The sequence below is a fragment of the Camelus bactrianus genome, chromosome 11 (assembly GCF_048773025.1).
Source record: "Camelus bactrianus isolate YW-2024 breed Bactrian camel chromosome 11, ASM4877302v1, whole genome shotgun sequence".
NCBI classification, from domain to species: Eukaryota; Metazoa; Chordata; class Mammalia; order Artiodactyla; family Camelidae; genus Camelus; species Camelus bactrianus.
This window is the reverse complement of record NC_133549.1, coordinates 75342510-75367787: the sequence shown is the minus strand read 5'-3', so window position 1 is coordinate 75367787 and position 25278 is coordinate 75342510. Positions and strand designations below refer to the sequence as shown.

Below are 25278 nucleotides of genomic sequence, written 5' to 3'. Positions count from 1 at the left end.
TAACCTTCATATTCTATCGCTTTTGCGACAAGTTGAGAATGTTGCCTGGGCTGAAGTACACAGGAAAGCCCGTTCTCAAGCTCTGGCCTTTAAAGGTGTAACACTTTCCCATTCATACAGAGATGAAAAGCTTCAGAACAGAGAAGAACGTTTGTCTTGTTGCAGGTTAATAGGAACATCATGACCTGACCTATGTGGACGGCAGCAAGAACACAGGATTCCGACACCAAGAAGTTTGCAACAACCAACCGCACTCCCTCCCCTTTCAATTTAAAAGAAGCCTGAACTCTAACTTAGGTAAGACAGTTCTTCGGGACAATAATCCACCATCTTCTCGGTCTGCTGGCTTCCCAAATAAAGTTGCTATTCCTTGCCCCAACAGCTTGTCTCTAAATTTACTGACCTGTCATGCGGCGAGCAGTATGAGCTTGGACTTGGTAACATGACCTTTCGTAACCTTAGTTACCCTCTCCAGGCCCTTTCTCCAAATATAGTTGCTCTCTGAGGTACTAGGGGTTAGTCTTCAACATACGAATTTGGAGGAGGCTCATTCTGTAACACAATCTATCAGTTGAATTATGAATTTACACACCACACCGGTACCATCAATTGCAAGACAAAACCACAAGGCTTATGTTACTTTATTTTTTTCTCTTTCCATATATTGTAGAAGTTTTCTCCAGTAGTAAGAAATCTGATTCCAGTTATACTAGATATGTTTAAAAATTGGATTAATCCTCCCAGTATATAATTGATCTCCTGCCTCATGATGCTAACAGCGAACCCCCTCCACCCCCTGGGCTTCCCTGGGCAGATGTCCCACTTACTCAGCCAGACCCACACTTCAGGCTGCGTTCTACTGTCTTCCCATCACCCAGTGTGTGTACACACACACACACACACGCACACACACACGGACACACACAATACGTCAAACGTTTGACCCTGACAAATGTCTACTGGACTGAGTCACTCCCAAAGGAGGGAGTCAGAAGGGGGAAGGAAGGTAGAAAGCAAAAGAGTAAAGGAGGGAGGCGTGCACTGGAAGTGCAGTCTAGTTCTAAAAGTAGATTAAAACCACTTTCCCCCCCAATCTTCTGTATTTCCTATGTTAATATGGATAATCAACTAGGAGTTATTGACTAGAAGGATTAGGAATTACAGCAGGGATATGGACATTATCAAGCCAAAAGTTACTGCGTGGAAACAACAATAAACTTCTCTGCTCCCGACTTCAAAATAAGGAAAATAAATTCATCTACTCAGAGCTGAAGTGTGAAATGAAAACAAAATAAATGAGAAGAGATATTTCCAAAGTCAATCTACAAAGGCCGGCTGGCTGACTGACCTTTTCAAAAGTAGTTGATGGTCTTAATACAGAAAGGAAGATGAGCAATCAGAATGGGAGCTGGTTAACAAATGACCTTCGATTCAAATTCAGTAACAGTTACAGAGGCGTCTGTTTGCAGACCTCATTGAAGTACTATCCTCAGAGGTATGGGTGTCCTAACTTATGAGTACAAGTACCTGGCCTGGTAGAAGGGGAAAAGGATGTATCTGGACATCATTAGCTGATGTCCCTACATGAGCCATCAATCAGACTTTTTTTAAGTCCATGTTTACAACAGTAGGAATAGAGTTCTACTTTTATATAAGCACCATTATTTGAAGAAGAAAACATATTATTATCATTGAAGATACACTTTCTATAAATCTAAAAATGTATTTTAGAATAATATTTAAATACTCACAGGCATATGCAGAATAGATAAACAAGATTACACTGTATAGCACAGGGAAATATATACAAGATCTTGTGGTAGCTCACAGCGAAAAAAATGTGACAATGAATATATGTGTGTTCATGTATAACTGAAAAATTGTGCTCTACACTGGAATTTGATACAACATTGTAAAATGACTATAACTCAATAAAAATGTTAAAAAACAAAACAAAACAAACAAAAAAACAAAATAAAATAAGATAATCTTTAAAGAGCTGAAAAGTGTTTATTTTCCTACTTTGGGGCTATGTAATACTTCTATGTAATTTAAAATAGATTTTGCCCAATAGTAGTCCAGAAGCCTCCTATCACACCTTTGGGATTCAAATTATTATTTATAATCAAACTTATTTTTATTAAACTCTATTAAAGGAACAAGGCAAGGCATGATACTAAGACAGGTAGTCAGGTAATTAAGAAAAGGGGTCCCAATTTACAATATAATAAAAAACAAAGTTGCAGAAGTTACTCACTTCTATCAAGCCTCTAACTAGTCTATATAAAGGCTTGGCCATACTTACTGGTTTGTTTTTATTAGTGTTGATATGTAGAGCATCTTTATGTGCCCTGTCTATTCCGTGAAAAAAGTAGACATCATTTCAGTGTCACAATTTGCAACTGGATATCTATGGACCTAAGAAAATTCTACAAGGGCAATAATGATAGTAATTTCAACAGTAATAATGATGCCTTATATTGAACTGCTATGTGTGTGGTTTGCAGATCACTTCTGGGTTCTGCATATCACTTAATTTTTACTAAAATCCTATGAGGTGATATTATGGAATGGACATTTACGTACCTTAAAAACTCATATCTTGAGACCCTAACCCACAGTCTGATGGTAACAGGCCATGAGGATGGAGCCCCCATGAATAGGATTAGTGTTGTTTTAAAAGAGACCTCAGAGAGACCTCTTTCCACCTTTCCACCATGTGAGGACACGGGAAGAAAAGGACCATCTAAGGAAGTGGGTTCTCACCAGACGCTAAACCTGCCAGCATACTGATACTGATGTCCCAGCCCCAGAATTGTGAGCAATCAATTTCTAATGTTTATAAAACACCCAGTCTATGAAATTTTTCTTATAGCAGCCAGAATGCACTAAGATAGATGGAGATTGCATTCATTCTACAAATGAGTAACCAGAGGTGCCAAGGTTTTCACAAGATTACACTGCCAATCAATGTAAGCTGATTCCTAGGTTTCTGCTTCCAGGTTCAGAGTGCTTGCTTCTCTGTGACAACTGTCTTTTCTTTTTTTTTTTTTTTTTTTTTTTTTTTTTTTTTTTTTTTTTTTTTTTTTTTTTGGTCAGAGTATCTTTAATAATTCTTTAAAAATGAAACTTTAATCATTCTTCATTCTTTATAAATCCTCTAATGAGTACATTTGATAATTTAATAAAATAAATGTATAATAAATTAGGTAAATATTCTCATGGTAACTAAGGGCCCTTGGGGCCCAAATAATGTCCTGGATACTTTGGTGATGACCTCTGACTAATCAGCAAACCAGGCTAGACCTTGATGGACACTCTATGAATTACATAAATCAGGGTCTCCAGATTACAAAGTTTATACTCCAAGGACAGGGTGAACTATTCCATCCTAATTTCATAGCAGGAAATTAAGTGACGAGTCCATTACCTCTGGATGTAGGTAAGAGTAAAACTGGGTCCTCAACCAGATTGGCCAAATTGAAACTCTTGGAAAATAGCAAAGGGCAAAACAAAATTCACCATAACCTCTCAGGCACAAGTCAAAGCCATCCTCTGCTGCCGTCTCCCCAAACATATGTTCTTAAGTATAAAAACAAAAAAGAAAAATGTGCTGTTTGGAGAATAAAGAAATCTCAACCCCTAACTCTATGTGAGTGAAGCAAATTTATTTCTCATGAGAAAGAGAGCTCTAGTCTAAGTCAGCCTTGTCTAACGGAAAACAATTTCATCCCTGCCTTTTTTGTTTGTTTGTTTGTATTTTTCCCCCGTCCCCTGGCTAGTTCTAGTGAGTTGCCTTCCAGCTGCAATTTCTCATACTTCTGGTACTTTTCTCACAGGCGATTTTCTGTCCTCAAGTAGCCAACAAGTCATTTTGTTTGTCTTCTAGAATCCATCAAATCCTCAGTAGACCAACACTTCATGAAAACAGTGTTACAAAAATCTCCCGGAGTGATATGTCTACTTTGTGGGAATCACAGAAAGGCTGATCAATTATTACCTTGCGATTGATTGCTTAGCAAAATAAGCTCACAGAAGACATGGAGACAGACCGTACGGAGTGGCTAAAGCAAGCTGAGCCCGGGATCAACATGTACAGACAAAGCACAATGCCATTCGTTCCACAGTTCAGATCAGGGGATTTCAAAGACAATTTAAGTCCAAACTGTACTTGCTAGTAATTCAAAAGTGCTTGAGCTGTGAATGTCAGTTTACAAAAAAACAGATTTAAAAACAGATCCGCACGTTGGATGCTTGTAAATTGTATTTGGGTTAAGTGCGGAGGGGTAGACTTCATTATCTAAAGGAAAATGTGCAGGTGCCTTGCAAAGCAATATATTAATCTTTCAGTACACAGTTACACCCAAATTATGTTTAGACATTTCAGTATTTTTCTGTGGTGCCGAGCTCTATTTAAAGATCCAGCTCCCTATAGATTTTTCTTTCTGGAATCTATCTCCCAGATGTAGCCTCTCACCAGGGCTCTCTCCATCCCTAATCGATGTGACTGAACGTAAAACAATTCTAGTCCTTCCTTTACCATTCCTCTCCCAGCATTAGCAGTTTTTCCCTAACTGCAGTCATGGTGTCCAGTTTTAGTTGGGGAACTCAGAAATTCCACAGCCCTCCAATAAAAACCCCATACTCCATAAAGTGCGAACTCTGATTTACATTCACTTACCAAAAATCCTTTAAAAGTTTCCTTCTATTCAAGGTGAAAGGTCCTTGGGAGCACTCTAGTCCCATGAGATGCTCCCTTAAAGAAAGCATTCAATGCTAAAACAGGTAACACTGCATACAAGGATGTCGGAAGCCCTGGCAAGCTTGGCTAGAAAAACGGAAGCAAGAACAAAGGCGAAACCTATCCTTTAAACCTTTATCACCAAGCACTGCCTATGCTTGTTTGACCACAGAACCATAATTTTTTTTCTTTCTACAACAAGGACGATTTATACCGTCTGGAACTAACGTTGTGACTTTGAGAAGAACACACTTTCCGTGTGGAAAATACACAATTGGAAGCTGCTATCATGGTCCACAGCGCCCTCCAGGATGTGAACCGCTGTCTCCCCAGCCTCATCCACTAACGCCAAGTATTTTGCACTAAATACAACTATGCTGTTGTATAACTCAGTTCCTTTTATTGTTGACAGTCCCATGTCAGAAGAACTTAAACACCTCATCCAGCATGTGTTCCCCAACTGGCCTCCCCTTTTCCTGGAACAGTTACTAATTCTGCCATCTGCGTGACAGCCACACCTAGCACCGTTTTGATACAGCACCTAGCACATGGTGATAAGCTTTTTTGGAGATAAATATTTTTATAGAGTGTGTGTACATAATTTTCTCCCAAAGATTGTTCTTTGAGAACAAGGGCCATATCTGATATTCCTAACTTTTGCAAAAGGTCTGGGACCTCCTGAACACACCGTGAAGCCATGGATGGTTTTTAATTTAATGACTTAATGAGGGAAGAAGCACTAGGAATTTGTTGATTAAGATTGAAGGCAGAAGTGAAGACATAAGTTATTTCTTTAACTGTATTATTTGTTGAGATTGTATGTGCTCCTGTGTGTGTATGTGAGTGTGTACACAGACCACTGTGCCACTATAATCGTAGCTAGGGTGACTCTATGACTTAATTTGCAAGTCAAGATATTTTTGAGAGTGCGACAGTGTGCCAAAAATAATGAAATTATATACTTTGTAATACTTACTTATCAACTAACAAATTGTTTACTACGTTGGTATACATAAAATATTTCTATTCAAATAATTTGTTCAAGAGTAAAATTCTTCATAAAATATCAAAATAAGATATCTTCTCTTGTTATTTTATTATTTAGATTTTTAAAAAGTAACATCAAAATAATCATTCTTAGTACATACCCATGTAAATTATTCAGATCTGTTCATAACTGTTTTCAAAACATGTCACTGGTACACTGAAGAACGTATCTTTAAAAAGATGTCATTATTTGTTAATTACCTTTTAGCACGTATAGATTGCATTTTATGGATAATTGATTCCAAATTGCTGATACTTTCAATGCTCTTCTCCAGATTTTGCCGTAATAACTTTAATTAAGAAAATACTTTAATTGAAGGCACTAGAGTAATTTCAGAGCCAATTCTTTTATGTACAGATTATTCTCAACTCTATTTTCCTTTTCATAATAAATGTTTCAGTCCAAATATTTTCACTAGTACATTTTTTTTTTGCTTCAATTTACAGTGCCTTTTTTTGTTAATTATTTTTAGAAGACATGATTAAACAAAAAAAATTGTGTCTTTTTTATCATTACTTTAGCTATTTCATTAAACTAAGATACAAAATTTTAAGCCTTCTTAAACTCATGCCATTATAGTATATATTATATAGTCATCCAATTAAAAGCAAAATTCCATCAATTTTTTTTTTACCTGACATCATGGTATTTCTAAAAACAAAAAAAAAATTATAAAATTCAATCCTATCTAACCTTTGGATTGTTGTTTAATTCTTTCAGTTTTTCCTTTGCTTTTGCAAGGGTGCACATTCTTTTTTGTCAACTGCAAGTGATTTTTTTCTTTTGTAGAAAACCCTTTAGGAGACATGTTTATTAAAGAAAGTTCTGTATGATTGCAGGAGACTTAGGTTGATTTACAAAATATTTCTTTAAAAACTCAATATTTGTAACAATGATTAATGATGAACATTGCAGAGACAAATCAGGATCATCAGGCTAAAATATATATTTGATAATAACCATTAGCTTTGTCTCCAAAGTTACTTTTATTAAACATAGTTGTAAATTTTGACTATAGCTTCTCTTTCTGTTAGTAGATTATTGAATATTACTTGGACCCAATTATGAATGATGTGTATATAACAGCCTATTTCTACTTCATAAATTCTATAATTTAATAAGAACATGGCTTTTCTATGATACAAGCCTCCTTTCAGAATTTCTATGTGTATTACCAGCGTCAAAAGAAACAAGTCATTTTGCTTCATTGTTCAATGTTGAACTTCACTAAACTGAATTTTTCATAGCTTTCAAATTACTATGAGATGATTTACCATGATTGGGAGGAATTTCCAAAACTTTCAGCTTGATTCCATGAATTGGATGAAATTCCATTTATTGGCTATAACTGACTTGCTCTTTAAAGCATCTGATAGAAAACTGGTATCTTTCATCTGCTTGCAAATCATCTCTGTTGATAAAGCCAAGACATGTACAACTACTCTGGTTTCACATTTTTTGTACATGCATAATAATACTTGCAATAGAAAATTAGAAAATTAGTTTAGAATAACAATCATTTGACATAAAGAGTCATGCTTCAGAGCTAACCATGTTCATTTGGCGTCTTCCAAGCACAGTCTCAAAATAATTAGTCACTTTTCAAGTAGATACTGACGTTTCTTTAGCAGATTTGAATCTTCTGGCTTTTGTGCTGTCAGTGATATTACTACAATCCCAAAGGGGGATGAAAAACACAGACCAACATTCTGTACAAGTTATACGTTTATCATTAACCTTTTCAGCAACTGGAATTTCCTTAAGCATGAACTTTTGGGCAATTGCTGCTACAGAGGCTAAAAAAGAACTTCCAAACAATACACTAAATAAATAATTATAGGTTTATTCTGCACAATAAATAACAAAACCACCATGCCAACAGCATTCATGCCATGTTTCATATATTCAACAAATGGAATGCTATTACTCCTATCTGTTTCACAAACTCCTAAGCAATCATTTCCTGTTTCACTCCAACCCCTCTGGTATTTATGACCTGTGCAGACTTAGCACACCTCACAGAACTGCCTAATACTCTAAGTGTCCAGTGGGAGTAACTTCACCCAGTACTTCTCCCACAGATGCCCGAAGCCAGAGGAGTTACTGTCCCTGGTCACTGGTGTCCAGGAAGACTCTGTTATACCAGCAAGCACCCTGCACTGTGCATTTTTATAAAATAGGAGGTAGCTATGTTCCATTGGGAAAGACATTCACATTGCTATCTGGCACTATTAATATTTCTTTAAAAGTTAAAAAACCCGGAACAAATTTGAAACCAAACGGGATGCCAAAAAGAAGGTAACCCAGGTCTTTCTTGGCTCATGTGGGACGTGTAGTCCCCCACCACAAAGAGGGGATATTTAAATCAAATGTGTATGGATGAAGGTAAGTGATGGTCCCTCTGCACTTTTCTGGAATGGGCAAGACTTTCTTTTATACCTCCTGGAAAAAGCCAATCTTCTTTTTAAACTAAATAACAATTGCATGGCTCAGAAATGTTGGAAAAATGAAAATGTATTTTCATTCGGCATTTGGTTTGAAGGCCACAAACAATCAGACAACCACCGCAAGATTCTTAGGAACATGCACAACTCCAAGAGCACAGAGAAAGATGCAGGCTTTTAACTAGCAATGGTCTCTGATGGTCTGTGAGCCGGCAATCTGAAGGTCATTCTCCTGGAAGTATAGAGGAGGCCTTAGAAGCCAGAAACAAGAAGCAATCTATGGATTAGGGACCCCCTTTTCACAGTTCCTAAGTATTCAATGCAGTCACTGCTCAGATACTAACCATGATGCGAGAACCCTATCTTATTCTATTTACAAATCATTCCAATCATTAGAAGTAAAAAAAATTTTTTAATTCTTTTGGTAATAGACCTGATCAAGACTTCCACCCCCTGCCACAATCTGGACCTTGCAGAAATGTGGAAACCTCCCCTCAGTGTGGCAGGCCTCTATATATTTAGTCACTCCCCCCCACAAGCCTTTTCTTCTCACACTTAAACTTGCATCTGTCTATACCGACCGAATATGCACTCATTTTTAAAACAAGCTGTTGTTGAGGACTTTGATCCCTAGCTCTAGGTCTGCTGTCCTAAAGATGGCAATTTGGCTGCTGCCCCCAACAGGGAGACATTTTTGTTGTCACAACTGGGAAGGGGGTGTGTACCATAGGCATGTATAGTGGTAGAGACCAGAGATGCTGCATGACATCCTCCAGTGTACGGGACAGCTCCCTTCCCTACACACACACACAGACACACACAGACACACACACACACACACACAACAATGGGAGCCAACAAGCCTGGAAGGAAGACAAAATGCCTCTTACAGAAAAAAATCTATTCCTTTGTTCAAAAAAACAGCTTCTAGGGCCTTTTGGGTCATATAAAGCTCATGCCTTTTGGTACAGAATTGAGAAATACAATTTAGCAATAAAAAGTACAGGCTGCCACCCACAGGATAGAAGAAATTTTTGCAAATCATATATCTGATAAGGGACTTACATATATTATATTCTATGTAGACACACACACACACACACACACACACACACAAAACTACCCAATAATAAAAAGATAAATAACCCAAATATTGACAAAAGCAAAGGATCTGAATGGACATTTCTCAAAAATATATAGAAATGGCCAATGAGCATATTAAAAGATAACCATCATTAGTTATTAGGGAAACACAAATCACAATCATCATCACAAAAAGGGTCAATAAAAAGTACTGGAAAGGATGTGAAGACACTGGAACCCTCATGCCCTGCTGACGGGAACGTCCAGTGGTGTAGCCATTTTGGAAAACAGCCCGGCTGTACCTCACACTGTTAAACACATATGATCCTTACCGTATGATCCTGCAGTTCCATGCCTAGGAATATGCTCAAGAGAAATGAAAGCATATGTCCACACAAAAACCTGTACACAAATGTTCACAGTAGTATTATTTATAGCAGCCAAAAAGTGAAAATAATTCAAACGTCTGTCAAGTGATGAACTGATAACTACAATGTAGTACATAAGGCAACAGGATTCCACAATAAAACAAAGAAAGTACTCACCCAAGTTATAACATAAGTGGACCTTGAAAATATTACGCTAAATGAAATACCCTAGTCCCAAAGGTGCACATATTATATGATTCAATTGATGTGAAATGTCCAAAATGGACAAATCTGTAGAGAAAGAAAACAGAGTAGTGTTCTCCTAGGTCTGGAGATAATGGTAAGGATTGGGAGGAAGCAGTTAAGGGGTTCACGGTTTCTTTTTTTTTTTAATTTATTTTATTTTATTTTAATTTTTTAGGGTTTCTTTTTGAAGTAATGAAGTGTCCTAAAATTGATAACTTATGTGCAAATCTGTAAATACACTTAAATCTGTTGAATTGTACATTTTAAATTTAAAAGGTAAATCTAATGGTATGCTGATTGTATCTCAGTAAAATTGTTAAAAAGGGAAGACATCCTGTTAAATTTTAAATTCAGATAAGGAGTGAATAATTTTTAATCTACTTTGTAAGTATATCTCATGCTAAAATCATATACAGAAATCACTTGCTGTTTATCAGAAACTGAAATTTGATAGAGTCTTGCATGTTAACTGGGAATCCTAAATACAATAGGTAATACAAGTTTAGAGACAGAAAAATTAGAAAGTCCTCATAATCAGGTCAGATAATTTTGGAGTTTATACCTTGAAACCAAAAGATTAGAATCTGGAAAGAAGGTGGGGGGAAACTTATTAAATAAAGAAGAGGTTTCTTGTATCTAATGGTAGTCCAAAGTAATTTACAATTTTTCAATACTTGGAAATGTCTAATGTGTATTGGGACTAACGTTGTCCAACATTCAGTTGCTATTTGCCTGTGTTATAACCACTTTCCTTTACCCAGTAAGATTATGTGACAATGTGTTGCGCACAGCAGTCTTGGGTTATGGCACTTGAGGCAATGAAGGAATCATCGGGGTGGGAGAATTTCGTTTGAAAGGGTGGTCAATCCAATAAGCCTGTGGCAGAGCCCGGAACCCAAATTCAGAGGCAAGTTGTAGGCAGAGACAGGCTGAGATGTGAGAAGCTGAGTGAGGTGAGAGAAAAGGGTTTAAGAAAAAGCATCCTTTCACTCTCCCAGCAAAATTCTAGATAAAAAGATTCCTAAAGATTTTTGTTTGTTTGGTTTTCTTTCTTTTTTTTTTTCTTTTCGTTCTTTCTTTCTCCCTTTCCTTTTCCTTTTCTTTCCTTTCTCTTTTTTCTTTTTAGGAGAGAGAGAACTACAGAGACTTGTATTTCCTGAAATAGTGACATGTGTCATTTTACTGGGTAAAATTGGAGCCCCAGGACCAGGAGACTAGAGGATATGAACTCATTTGGATCAACACTAGAAAGGTTTTTAATGACCATTTATTTCCATGTAATAGCTTTGGCCAATGCATCTCATAGTGGATGAGAACAGAAAGCATTTTATTCTGCATACTCAACGTTTAAAGAATCCTACTAGATGCAAAGTCCATAACTGGCTTTGGGAGATTTAGATGTGAATTAGGTAATCTACCTTCTCAAAGACCTTATAGACTAGTCCAGAAGAGAGAATCAAAGAAACTCTCAAAACACAGTGAAAATAATTTACCATCATATTTATTTAAATGACTACTGCCTTAATTTAGGTCCTCATCATCTTCCTTCCAGACTTTCTATTGCCTCCCCTTAGTTCTAACTATCAATCTTTTGAAAACATAATTTTGCCAATGGCTTCACTTTGTTTAAAATTCTTCACTGACTGCACGTGGTCAACTGGATAAAGTTGTAATGCTTCACCACAGCCAGCTAATCCTTCCCCAGTTTGGTTCCATTCTACCTCTCCAGCCTCAACTCTTGGCTTTCTTCCCTATGTATCGCATGCACAAGGGCTTCTGCGATGTCAAACCAGTAACAAGGTTATTTTAAGCTATATAGTCCCTCTGAGAAAGGGGATTGTGTTAAGCAAGGCTTTTTTTTTTTTGCTCTGAAGAGCGTCTGGATGGGTTTAAGTACATAAAAGAGGGCCCAGAAGAGAAATGGGCAGGACACCCCGTGCTAAGGACCCATGGAATGAAGCTGCTGTGGGATATTCCTAGTGGAGGGATGAGCAAAGAAATGGAAAGAACAGCAAGGCTTTAAACAAAGGTGATAGCATTTCTATTGTTACCATGTAAATTCTTCCTTTTGCTTCCACACCATTACCCGCCACATTGCTAAACCTTTAACGCAATCTGCTATATTCAAGTGGCTTTTGGGGTTTTGGGAACTGGGGAAAGGTCGGGTTTCACTTCTGAATCAGTGCAATGAGGGACAGAGAAAGCGCTCACAGGGTGGCCTGGCAACTCGAATTTAGAGGAAGCTCAAGTTTGGAAGCAGAAGTGACCTTGACACTACAAACCTTCCTAAGGACTCTGCGGACACGTGGGAGTGCTTTGGACAATTAAGGAACACAGGCTGGGGAACGTGAGTCTATTTTATCAGGTCTGAAGGTGCAGAGGGACCTGGTGCATGAACTATGCCCAGTATACCCATAAACAGTTTTACAGGCCCTCAAGTTAGTACAGAATTGTTCAGTAGGATTCCTATGAAAGTCACTGAGATCACATTGTAGCTGCACATGCCAGGAGCGAACATCTGGGGAAAAGCCGTAGGATTACGCCGATTCACAGGGGAGCCCACATAATATCATTTCCCCTTGACCTCTATTGAGCTGGCTTCATTATCAAATCTCCCAGTGTTATGGGAGGCATTAATTTCTGAACTGTTCAGGCTGGTATGTGGATTTTCAGCATCAGGTGTCATCTATTATACCTCACAATGGGATTTTCTGAACGTGAGTCTCCTGATAAAATCAAGGATCAATCCAACAAATGGGAAATTGCCCATTCAGACCAGCCTTCCTTCCATCTCCCTCTCTCCGCAGAGCCTAATGGCTCTGTCACCAGTTGTCCTTGAAGATAAAACCCTACCAGGGTTAATTTGAGCTGTGTAAATTTTTTCACATATCATAGTAAAAATACAACCTTGACCGGTTAAAAGAAAAAAAAAGTACTCCCATGTGCAAGTCTAAATAACTTCTTTAAAGGGAAAGTTAACAATGTTTATCATTTCAAATGTTCACAAGTGAATAATATGCGTGTGGGAGGGAAATAGTTCTTTCTAATGAAAATGCTACTTTGCCAGGTTGTGATTTCCTCATTAGTCACTTGATTGAAAGCTGTATGATGGCAGGGATCTCACCTGGTCTGTTGACTGACACAGCCCCAGACAGACACACGGTTGAAAAACAGCATTTGCCAAATGAATGATTAAGCAAAGGATGTTAACATCAAAGTCGCTCTGTTGGCCATTCCTTTGTCACATGGAAACAATTTAACACTTCAAAGAACATGACCACAAAATCCAAAGATATCATTAAAAGCCATGTTAGCTAGTGTTTATTCTTTCCTAGGTACATTTTTAGGTCTATGATCTCATTTCTTTTACTCCATTCATTTTACAGATGAATAAAATTTAAGAAACGCATCCCAAGTCAGAGGTAAGTGGAAGAGTTTGAACGTGAATCTACGTATTTCTTTTCCCAGAGCCCCACTCAATTAACCTCTGTCCAAAGTGCCTCTCCATCTATTTATATACAGATCTATCCCATGGGACGGAGTCCCTGGGAAACGAGACAGAAGCTGTCACCGTGTGGTGAACGTCTTGATTAAGTCGGCTTCACACTTTTTTCTTTTCATTGCTCTGTGTGGAACTTGTATAACGTTCTGCATAAGAGGAGATAATTTGTTATGAGCCAACTTTATGAAATAGGTCAATGGGTGTCCTAGAATAATTGCCTCAAATTTGTTTTTCTAGCCATTACTTCTCAGTTTAAAACTGGCTTTATTCTTACCCCCTCCACACTCCTCCACTCACATACACTGATGAGGGATGAAGATTAGTGGTGTTTGAGAACACATCACCAAATCTTGCTTAAGGTTTCTTGTTAACATTATGGACACTCACTTGTGCTACTGTATAGAAAAGACTGTACATATTCCTGGACTACATCTAGCAGTGGTGATGACAGCGAATTTAGTTTAGGGATTACTGGATACCTAAGTAAGGCAACATCCTTTGGACAACGTTCAAACTGAACACTTACATTCAGTAAATCAAACGAATCATCATGATTACTTTCCTTAAATGACAGAGTAAAAGTGCCAAGCTCATCTAACGCACACACATTTCCCCCTTATTTTTACATTTCACTCCCAACAATGACTCCCATGAAAAAATTCAAATGCAAAGAGAGTGTGTGTGGAAGCTGTTAGAATCTCATTAGGCCAGATGGTATCTATAAAAAGAAGAAATTTCCAAGGAGACCTAAGAAAAATAACTGGACAAAAATCACTCCAATGTTCTGTTGGAAGAATCTGTCAGATAGGAAGAATGTGAGGATTCTGGGTTAGAACCAAAGGTTTTTCTCCCAAGTTAATTAGTATGGACTTCATTTGCATAGGCAGCATTGTAGATATCATGAGATTGTCAAGGAATTTACAAATTCATTTTAAAAAAAAGATGAAGAGTATTGCTTGAAATATGCATTATTGACAATTTTTGTTCTCATTTACATTTTTGCCTGTTTATAAGATTAGGCTCAAGTGATGAAGGCCTTCTAATTTTTAGCATTTTTGACTTTCTAATATTTAGCATTTAGTGGGTGGTGTTTGTGAAATACATCTTTCCTTTGAGGTATCACTGTCCTCTTGGTCACTTGCAAAAAAGCATTTGAAAATAACTTTTACTCCCTGATTATTTGAAAAATTCTAAAAATAGAAAATGAAATTTGGACATGACCTTATAATTTCTCAACCCCAAAAAAGTAAAGAAGTAAAGAATCACCTTGGTATAAAGGCAAATAAATTTGACTGACAAAGAAAAAGGGCATTGCTGGTTGAGGAAAATCTTTCATTGAAGACGATGAATGATACAAGAGGCATTGTTATGTGGTTTATTTTGTTATGCTTTTTTTTTGTTGTTAAGTTGAGGTTTTACATTTTCATTCATTCTAATCTACCAGTAAGGTCATTATGTGTTCTTTGCATGTGTGGATAATAGATATATTTTGAAATGCCTCCAATTTAGTTCACACTTAGCATATTGGAAGGTTGGGTTTCTCTGCTATCACTCCCCCAGCCATCAGTGCCTGGTCATGCATGAGGCTAGCCTTGGGAAGAAGTAAGGATGGAAAAGCCAGAGAGCTGCTCATTGTGACCTAAATGTATTGTGCTAAGTCCTGGACAGATGGGAAGAAAAGTAAGACAATATTAAAGTTATTCTGTTCTGGATTTTGCAAGGTAAAAAAGAAACGAGGGAGAGTGAGAGTCATGGACAAAACCCATTGCCTCCTTTCTTCTTATTCTACCTCCACAAACACACACACACACACACACACACACACACACACACACACACACACACGATATTCAAAACATTTAACCGCTGGCATCAACCATTCAAAATGGACACAAGCTCACAATGAATGGGTATTCATTTTTTATGTATGTTGCTGTTGTTTGATTGTTATATTTTGTTGTTTATATTTTCCTTAGTTAAATTGCTTATTTTTCCCTTTGAAGTTAGACACAACTGGAAACGTAAACTTTATGTTATACAGTTTTCAGGAAAATACAAATAAAATCCCGTGAAGATACCACTAAAACCCAACCAGACTGGCAAAAATAAAAATGTTTGACAATACCACTTATTGCCATATGATAGCACATGTGAAACAATGGTTAACACTCATACCATGTTAGCCACAGTGTAAATTTGTATAATTACTTCAGAATACAATTCAGCATCAGCTAAGAAAAATACAGATACCCATTTCCTAGAATCCAGTGATCCTACTCAGTTTTCCTGTACAAAAAAGAATAGCAACAGTAAAACTAGGAACAATGCAAATACACACTAGTATAAATTAATAATTTGTGGCTTTTCCATAAAATGGAACACTATAAAACAGTGATAATGAAGAAATGCAACTGTTGGCATTGATAATGAATGAATTTCAAAACAAGCTATGTTGAATTAAAAAGACAAGGTCACAGAGGAATACATGACAATTCCATTTAAAAGAAAGTAAAAAACAGGAAAAAATATACCATTAATGTACACATACGATGAAGCTAAAGGGAGAAGTAAGGGAAAAAGAAAAATCTATCAAAAATTCAGGCTGGAGGCGGTAAATGGGGAATGCAATGAAGGAGGGCTGTCCAAGAATTGCAACTGACTGGGAGCGCCCTTTTGAAGTAGACTTTGGATATTTGGTAATTTTGTTATTTTCCTATGAAATGTACATATACACCATATATTCATTTGAATGTTCCATCAATTTCATAATAAGCTCAGATATAAAAAACAAAGAACAGTAGTTAACTTCAGCCTTGCATACACATCCCAGCAGCTACCTTATTATTTTCATTTTTATTTCATAGACATGTTACCAGAAGATTATCTTAGATGTTCATTGGAGAATGGAGGCACAACAATCTAGGAAAGAGATTCTTTTTCTGATCTTAAAAATGAAACAATTGGGGAGATTTGGTTAAATGGTACAAGCTTGGAGTTAGAAGATGAAAAAGTCCTGGAGATCTTATGCACAGCCTAGTGATTCTAGTCAACAATAAGGTATTATACACTTTAAAGTTGCTAAGAGACTAAGATCTTAAATGTTCTCACCAGAAAAAAAAAAAAAAAAGATAATCATCTGATGTGATAGAGGTGTTAGCTAAAGCTACGTTGGTAATCATAGCAATTTGTAAATGCATCAAATCAACCCATTGTACACCTTAAACTTACACAATGTTATGTATTAATTATATTTCAATTTAAAGAAAAGAAACAATAAACGGCAACAAGAATACAGTTCCTGAAGTCAGTCCCATCTGAAATTTGAATGTGGCTGCTGTAACTCCTAACAGTAGCCCAACTAAGAAAAGTTGATAGAAATCTTATTTTGTTTCCTAAGCTGGGGGTTGAGTTAGACATAAGAAAACCTTGGGTGTTTGATAGAACCCTGGTGGCTTTACTCATCACGCTCCTCCCCCCACGTTGTTTACAACGGGGCAGAACAAGGACAGCTGAGCCCATGGGAACGATTTGTTCTGTCCTTTCTTTCCACTACACTGGTGTTTATGAACACATCCCCTGGCTCATTCCTGCTTCTCACTGACGGTATTATTTCCTGCATCTTTGAGGAGCAATAAAACGGCCAGCGTCTGTGCTATTTGGGCTTTACCCCTCCCCACCACATTTTTGTTGGACTTGTTCACCAGCCCCGTGACTTCTTCAACTGGACCCTCTTTCCTCAAGAAATTCCCAGCAGGGATGACATGTAAGGAATGGCATCTTTCAAAGGGCATCATGCAGAGGGTACGCAGGTCAGGGTAAGAAAACAGGTCACTGATTTTAGGTGACAAGCTAGGATGAATATGAGCCACCACAGACAAGTGTGCAAAAGTTAGGGATGCGAGGCAATCGGTCTTACCCTCTGGGATTTGTTTTTGTTGTTGGTTTTGCTTATTTTGTTTTCTTGTTTCCAATAAGAGGTAGAAGAGCTTTGACTATTTTATGCTTCCAGATGATCTGGATAGCAGAAAAATGTTTTACCTTGTGCTCCGAATTTTAGGTCAACCTTCTTCTGGCCATAAGAGAACAAAGTATCCAGTGTTATATTTTGGCAGCAGAGTTTTGGTTTTGCAACAGGCTAATTGGCAGAGGATGCTGGGAAAGAAAAGTCTCTGGAATAAGTGAATATCAGGAAACTTACAGCTACTTATATGCCTTCACTCATGTAATGAATGATTATTTCTTTTCCATGTGTCCCAGCCCTGTTCGACGTGTCAGGCTTTCAAGGGGGAACAAGTCAGTCAAGGTCCCTTCTGTCATGGCGCTTCAGATCTGGCATTAGCAACTGAACTTACCTTCTAAGCAGAGGCAGAAGGGGCAAAGCCTGGCCCACACCGTGAAAAGGCACAGGCCATTAGGAGTGGAAGCCCTATCAAAACATCCTGGGTAAATTGGGGGCTCTGTCTCTGCGTTAGGTTTTCTCCATCTTCTCTTTACCTAGATTTATCCTCTGTTCTTTCCTGCCCTATTCTGTGCGCAGGAGGCTGACCTTAATGGGATGCATTACCCTGAGTTTCCTTCTACCCCGACTTTGGTTGCATCTGGCAAATGGGAGGCAGCAGAGCGATAGGAGGATCAGAGGATAGGCAGACAAAATAGAGGAGAAGAGGATAGCCTGGGTCTACATTATCTTCTACCTTCTCTTCTATGACTCCCGTTCTCAACTGGACCCCAGGTATCACTTTTTGCCTCTTGTCCTTTCCACCTACAGACATCACATTTCTTTTTGTTGCTGATTTTTGAAGTCTACCTACACTTGGGTAAATCACTAAATAATCCCCATGGAAAAGCCTCTCCAAAAGTCCCATTTGCAAGAACCATCTGTTTCCTGACCAGACCTGACTGAAACCACCATTGAGGGAACAGGCAGTGCAGGGTCTTCTAGCTAAATGTCTAAGCAGAGATAGACTGTGCTTCACCAACAGGGCCCTGCGTCAATGAAAGCCCACAGGCACTGGCTCTCAGCATCACACTTGTGAGACTCTGCAGTGTATTAAACGTACCCGGGTTCACATCCACTAGATGCATACTGGAGAAAATGATGCAACTAGTCTGATGCCCTCTGGGAGCTGACTGTCTGGGGATAGAGGGGGACACAGATTCAACTGGAGTACCATATGATGAGGGTTGTAAGAGGGGTCTGTGCAGAGAATAATGGAAGCAAGGGATTAACCCTGCTGAGAGGGGGAAGGGCTTGGGGTAAAGGAATAATCAACTGAACATGGTCTACAGAAGCTGAGATTTGAAGAAGAATTCACTGCCTAAGAAGGAGCAGCTGGATCGGGGTGGATGCTTAGTGGGCAGGGCAGGGAGGGTAGTAAAGGAATAATAAGCCACGTCTGCAAGGTAACAGGAGCAAGGAGGTCTGGGGAAATGGGGCCTGTGGGAGGAAACGTACAGTAGAGGACAGCTAGGTCAGAGGTGGTGGAGAGTGTAAGGATGTGAGATGAGGAATTAGCAGAGCCTGACCGTGAAGCCTTCTATAGGCCACGGGGAGGATCTTTATTCTGTTGGCTCTGTAAATATATGTAACAATTTTTCAAGAGAGAATTAATTAAATAATCCAATGCACATTTTAGAAATGTAAGTCAGCGGCATAGCCTGAAGGACCAGTTAGCATCTTGGTATCTTTCCTCTCCCCTAGTACCTCTCCTGGGCTGTAGGCCTTATCAGCTTCAAGGATAATACTTAGCTGTTATGCACCATAAGGGCTTACTGGTTATCCGTGTCCAGCCTCTACTGTAATTTGTTGTGGCATCTGTTCTGACTGCCTTGTGTCCATGTCTTACCCTTGAAAAGAATGTTGCAATATGGCTCCTTTTCTAGGACGAAATGATGGTGAGCTGGGATCACTGAAGGGGGCCTCTTACAACTCATAACAGAAAATACAGACCTACTTTTAGCATCACGATCATTTGAAAATATTCTAAGAAGCCATCACTCTTCACAATTGAAAGGTCTGATTTTCTTGTCATTTATTGCTTAGTGGAGTAGAAGGTGATAAGGAGAGGGGGAACTAGTTAGGAGACAAAGGCAGGGAAGGAGTTTGGGGGGATAAAGATAATGAGTTTGAGTTTAGGAGTGTTGAGCTGGAGTTACTGATGGAAAATTCTGGGAGGGCAACTAGAAAACCTGTGGGCTCAGAACTTAAGAGAGAGGAGAGGACTGAGTTCTATCCTTAGAGGTCACTGGAAACAAGGTAGAGTGTTCCATGTGTAAGTTCACCAGGAAAAGTGTATTACTAGAGAAAAAAAAAACGAATGTTTCCTTATTTCAATTTGCATTTCACATGTAAACTCTTCATTTGACAGGTGGCCCAAGGATAACCAGGGGGTTATCACTGCAGTGACCACTGCTTTCGTTTGCCTCCAGGTCATGCTTAGCATTCCAGCATCCTATCCGGTTCAGCATTTCACCTACACAAAAGTATCCAATTTGAACAGTACAATCTATGGTTTGAATTTTAGTGGGTAGAAAATTTAATGAGGGAGTGGTCACGAGCACTAAATACAGGTCTGTGCAACCATCCCAGCTTACCAAGCTCTGAGCAGCCTGTACTTCTGGTCTACCTAAGAAGTACTCCTTGACGTGAACCTCAAACATATTCCTTGGGATTCATTTTCAATGATTTGTAATTATTACCTTGGACACTGATTGGCTCTTTGGAGTAATCCAACCTATTTAAATTTCTGGTATTTCAATGCTGTTTTCAGAGTATTAATTTTACTATAGCTGTTTTTAGGTGATGATGTTTTAACGTCCATCACTACATGTCCTTTTAGCTTTCACTTTTAAGTTGAGGTCCTTCATAGCTTTGGTGACAACAGAATAAAATTAATTTGATCAGGGGAGAGTTATATATCTGTCATATCTAATACATGCTAACTCCCCATAATAATGGCCAATCTGAGATTCTGATCTTCGCGCCACGTATGAAAACAATGCACCCACGCTAGGTTTACAGCTTGTAACACGTTAACATTTTAATTGACTCTATTTGAATGAACAGTACATACCCACAGGTTTTAGGGAAATATTGATTTCTTGTGGGAAAATACTCAAACTACTAAATGCACATGAAAACCCCGCAGGAACCCAATTTAAACCTTAGAACATTTAATTACAAAGCCTCCTGTTTAATCGGTTTCCAAAACAACGTTGCTGAGAAAACATTTCATTAGAGAAAGGCTACTGGATAGGCAAAGGATGATAATTTGACAATGTCTTCTTTTAAAAACGCTTTATCACAATCTGAGTTGGCCTTATGAGACCTTATATTTTATTCCTTTCTGTTAGCAGGTGGTCGGAGGAAAGCACTCAAAGAAACTGCCACATCTATGTGTGTCTTCCTTTCTTTCATAACAGAGTTATTTTCTGCACAGAGGAAAAACAAGCATGTATCTGGAACACATAAGGAACACATCAGAAGCCCAGTCCCAAATATTGCACCTGCAGTCACCGCTTGCTCTAGGCTGGCCTGGTGGTCATCTGGAGGCTCACAAGTGCCCAGGACAGGGACCTGGCTAGGCAAGCCAGCGCCTCCCTGCCCCCGCTGGTTTAGCAGAGTGAGGTGCGGCCCCCACAGAACCATCCCAGCTTCAGGCTTTGCTGTGCTCTTCTAACTGGGCATGGGCACCTCCCACCTGCTCCCTCCAAAACTGGAGGCCGCACCGGCACCAATCTTTTTTGACAGGGGATCTGTTACTCTTTTTCTCCTTCTTCAGAATGAGGTTTTAACTTCCAAAGCCTCCCGCTCAGGGCCAAGTCTGCCCACAGTCTCCTTTTCCCACAGCCGGACTCGCCCTTTATTGTGCTGCTCTGCATTAAGCCATGCCCAGATCCCACCAACTCCCTCTTTGTGCCGTTCCCCCCGCCGCAGGAGAAGCGCATCCCTACTACTCAGTTAGCTCTGCCAGCCTCGGAAAGGTGGTCCCAACTTAGTCCCTGTCCCCGCCCCTCAGCTGCCAGGGCCCAGCACAGCTTGAGATCATTATACAAGGTTTTACGACAGCCACCTTTTTCCCTTTGATTCTCTTTTTTCCTTAATAGGCTTGGGACAGCATTGTTCTGAACACAATTTCCACCTCCCGATTACATTCTGACATGAACAGTGGTCTTCACGGTATCTCTCACCTGTACTGCTGTGTGTAACTCCACTGATAATCTCACAAAGGCAGTAAAACTGGTCAAGAGACAGCACCCCTTGAGATGCTGGGTGGAAGCCCTGAGGCACGATCGCAGCTTGAATCAAGAAAATTACTTCGTCGGGAGCAGATGTTATTCAACCAGGTAAACCGTTACAAGGAATGTGGGCTTTATCTAAGAGTTTCTGTCTGTGCTTGTTTATTCTGGCTGCATTGCCTGGTTTGCAGAGTCACATATACAGAATTGTTACCGATCATTTCCTCAGATCCGTCCCCCAAACATGAAAACTCCATGAAATTGGGGAGCAATTCCAGAGCTGATTTGTTTAGAAAACACATCATTGATTGATATCATGGTTGAAAATAGAAAGACAGGAGACAGAGGAAGGAAGGGAGGGAGTGAAGGAGGAAGAAGAAGGAGGGGAAGGAAAGAAAGGAAGAGAATAAACTCCAATCAGCTAGAGAAAAGACCCGTGCAGGGATATTTCTGTTTCTCTGAAAAAGACGGGGTCACTCCTCTGCAATGCAGCAATCAATGACTGTGTCAGTTAAGGTTTTGTGATTTCAGACAACAAAACCTACTCTGGCAGATCTAAGTAAAAAAAGGAACTTGTTGGAAAGAACTGCTTGGAAAGCATAAAAGGAAAAAAAAAAAAAAAAACAAACCTGGAGTCATTTGATTCCAAAAAGAGAAATCAAGGCAGCGCTGGGATGTACGTTGTAAAGTTTCTTGTGACAGGTTTATCAAAAGAAATGAACTCCAACCATTAAATATCTTTGCGGTATCCTTCTTAAGAATAAAATTGCAAAGTGAGAGTGTAGCTTCGTCCTGGCTTGGGTTTCCTACACACATCTTGGCCACAGAAAGTACAGCATCTTGACGCTCAGTGCCTCCAAGGATGCTCCAAAGTGAGAGTGGGAAAGGAATCGTGGATACAGCAAGATCAAAAGGTGCCCTTTACCGTTACCATGCCTTGTGCCAGCATCGTGCCATGCTTCAGACTTTGCATTGCAGCATCCCATGCAATTATCTAATCTTATCCTTCCATCAGCCAGTAGGCAGCAGCATCCTGCCATTACTAAGGAAAAGGAGGACCAGGGAGACTGACTTGCACAAAGTTAACATTTAGTGGGTGGCAGAGTCCAGACTGGATCTTGGCATGGCTTCTGCCTTAATCTAATACCATCACTTGCCTGAAAATTCCCATTTCCCAATTTGAGAGGAAAACAGAACTCAATGTTTGTTTGTTTTCTCTATTTGAGGCCGATGTTAGGTTAGTATGTACATTACAGCAATACCAATTGTTTAAATATTGAAATACTTCCCATCCTGTTGGTAAATAGCCACAGGCTCTCTGGATGCCACTTGACCACCACTCTGGGCATTCTGGCCCTTTCTGTAGGTCCTTAGACCTCCCCCTTATCCAGCCACTAAAGAGTTCATGCCTGGCTCATCCGGGAGCTGCTAGGATCCTACAGCTGTATTATGGCTGGCATCCCCTCTGATCAGTTGCTATCAGTTTCATACAAAATACTTTGAATTTCACCTCTGTTTCTATTTAAGTCTTGGGGAAGAAGATAGTAGCACTTTCAATAATGGGATCCACATCAGATTCCAAAACTACCTGTGCAATATTTATAATAAAAACAGTTAGGTCATTACTTTCACTATGGCCTTAAAGGAAAAAAAAAAAAAAACTAATAAAAGCAATTTACCTCTGGGCCCACAGAGGTAGTGCTTCAGTAAATTTTCCATTTCAGTGCCCTTTCTTACTTAGCATTCTTCCTAATTTATTAGAAACATTAATCTCGTGGGAGTGTGTGTCCATGCCATAGTTTAAAAAAAAATAGGAAGAAGAAGAAGGCGAAGAAGTGTGATGTATGGTGGGGTAGATTTATCCTGTCCTCATTCATGGGGATCCAGGAGGGTCTAGAAGAGCCACTCACCAAGAAGACCATAAATCAGAGGCAAGAATCTCCCCAGAGGACTCCAAGAGCCTGCACTTTGTTATCTTCCCAGACGTGAGGGTGCTTCCTTTGTATTCTGGCTCGACTTTTCCATGTTATAATACATTCATCTAAATGCAGATTTTGTTATTCTGCTTAACATCATCAGTCTATCAGACAAACACCTGTGGGGAAATACAAATTAACCTATCTCTGTACATTAGTGGGGTGCACCCAGCTTGCCACAATTATCAATTTTGCCCTCAGGGTCACTTTTTCTTTATCTTTCATACATTAAGAATACTGTTCAGAATTGCACCATCATGCCTTGCTGTCCACAGTGCGGGCCTCTCATTAATAGGACAATGTTGGCTACATCACAGCATGAACACTCCTCCATAAACTCAAGAAAAAAAATGTCACGCTGAGGGAAAGTACCACTTACAGATGTGCTGGTATCCGTGTGATACATCCCAATGCGTGCCACCTCTCTATCTGGAAGGTTCTGGGATGGCTCTTCTGAGAGCACAAGGACAGTGGGGCTGGTAAGCCAGAGCAGAACTCAGTGAGAGGTCATCTGACTGTTCATTCATTCAAAAAGGTGGAAATGAGTCTTTTTTGAAAAGTGAACCAAGCAAATCCACAGGTAAGAGCGTACACTAGTGTTACATTAAAGGGCTCAGGAAATCAGAACTAACATTAATAAGAACCAGCCTGGATTCTGTATTCTATAAACAGTATTTCAGTCCACATTTATAGCAAATTGGGAAGTAAGGATGACTTTTTCTCCATTGAACAGATGAGGTTCAGAGATTACATTATACATGCCTGTTGGCCATGCTGTCTGGTTCCTCTAAACTATGTCCCGCTACATTAACTCAAAAGCAAGATGTGTCTGACAATGTACCAAAGCTTGACCACATGCCAGTGAATGTATTCCTCTCATCAGCAGTCCATCTGAAGAGAGAACTCAGACCGAGGTTGAATAAACCCTGAAAGTTGAGATCTCCAGGTTTAAGTACTGATTTGGCACAATATCTTTCCTGCAGCCCTCAAACTAGGGATAAGTACCCTTACTGGCCAGTTCTAGCATATCCCACAGTCTTCTGCCATATACTCCACGCTGTGAAAAGTATTTGTCTGGAAATTGCTTTCCAAATAGACTGAGGGTTCCAGGAAAGTTTCTGCCACAATGTTTTGTTCGCCAAAGTCCTCACACTTAGTCTAGTGCACGACACTTAACAAAATACTGAATGAGTCGTCAACTCCCAAGTCAGTGTGGGGCAGAGGGAAACTGACAACCTGACACAAATACTTTGACCTAGTAGATGTGCTTCCAACAATACAGGTGGATGCATCAGATGTCATGGCTCCACAGAACTGGTTTCTTCTCCTCACACTCTTGGCTCTGAATTCAAGTTACACAAGGAACCACCAATTTTTTTTTTTTTGGAATATTCCATATATATATATATGATGGAATATTACTCAGCCATAAAAAGAATGGAATATTGCCATTTGCAGCAACATGGATGGATCTTAATATTATATGAGTAAAATAAGTCCAACAGAGAAAGAAACATTATATGGTATCACTTACAGGTGGAATCTAAAAATATGATACAAATGAACTTATTTACAAAAGAGAAACAGACTCACAGACATAGAAAACAAACTTATGCTTACCAAAGGGGGAAA

General features: G+C 39.1%; 1 protein-coding gene across 11 annotated transcripts in view; it reads right to left on the bottom strand.

Moving 5' to 3' along the window:
* NRG3 (neuregulin 3) overlaps positions 1 to 25278 on the bottom strand; it is a 938337-nt gene that overhangs the window by 380586 nt on the left and 532473 nt on the right. The gene's annotated exons all lie outside the window — the stretch shown is intronic.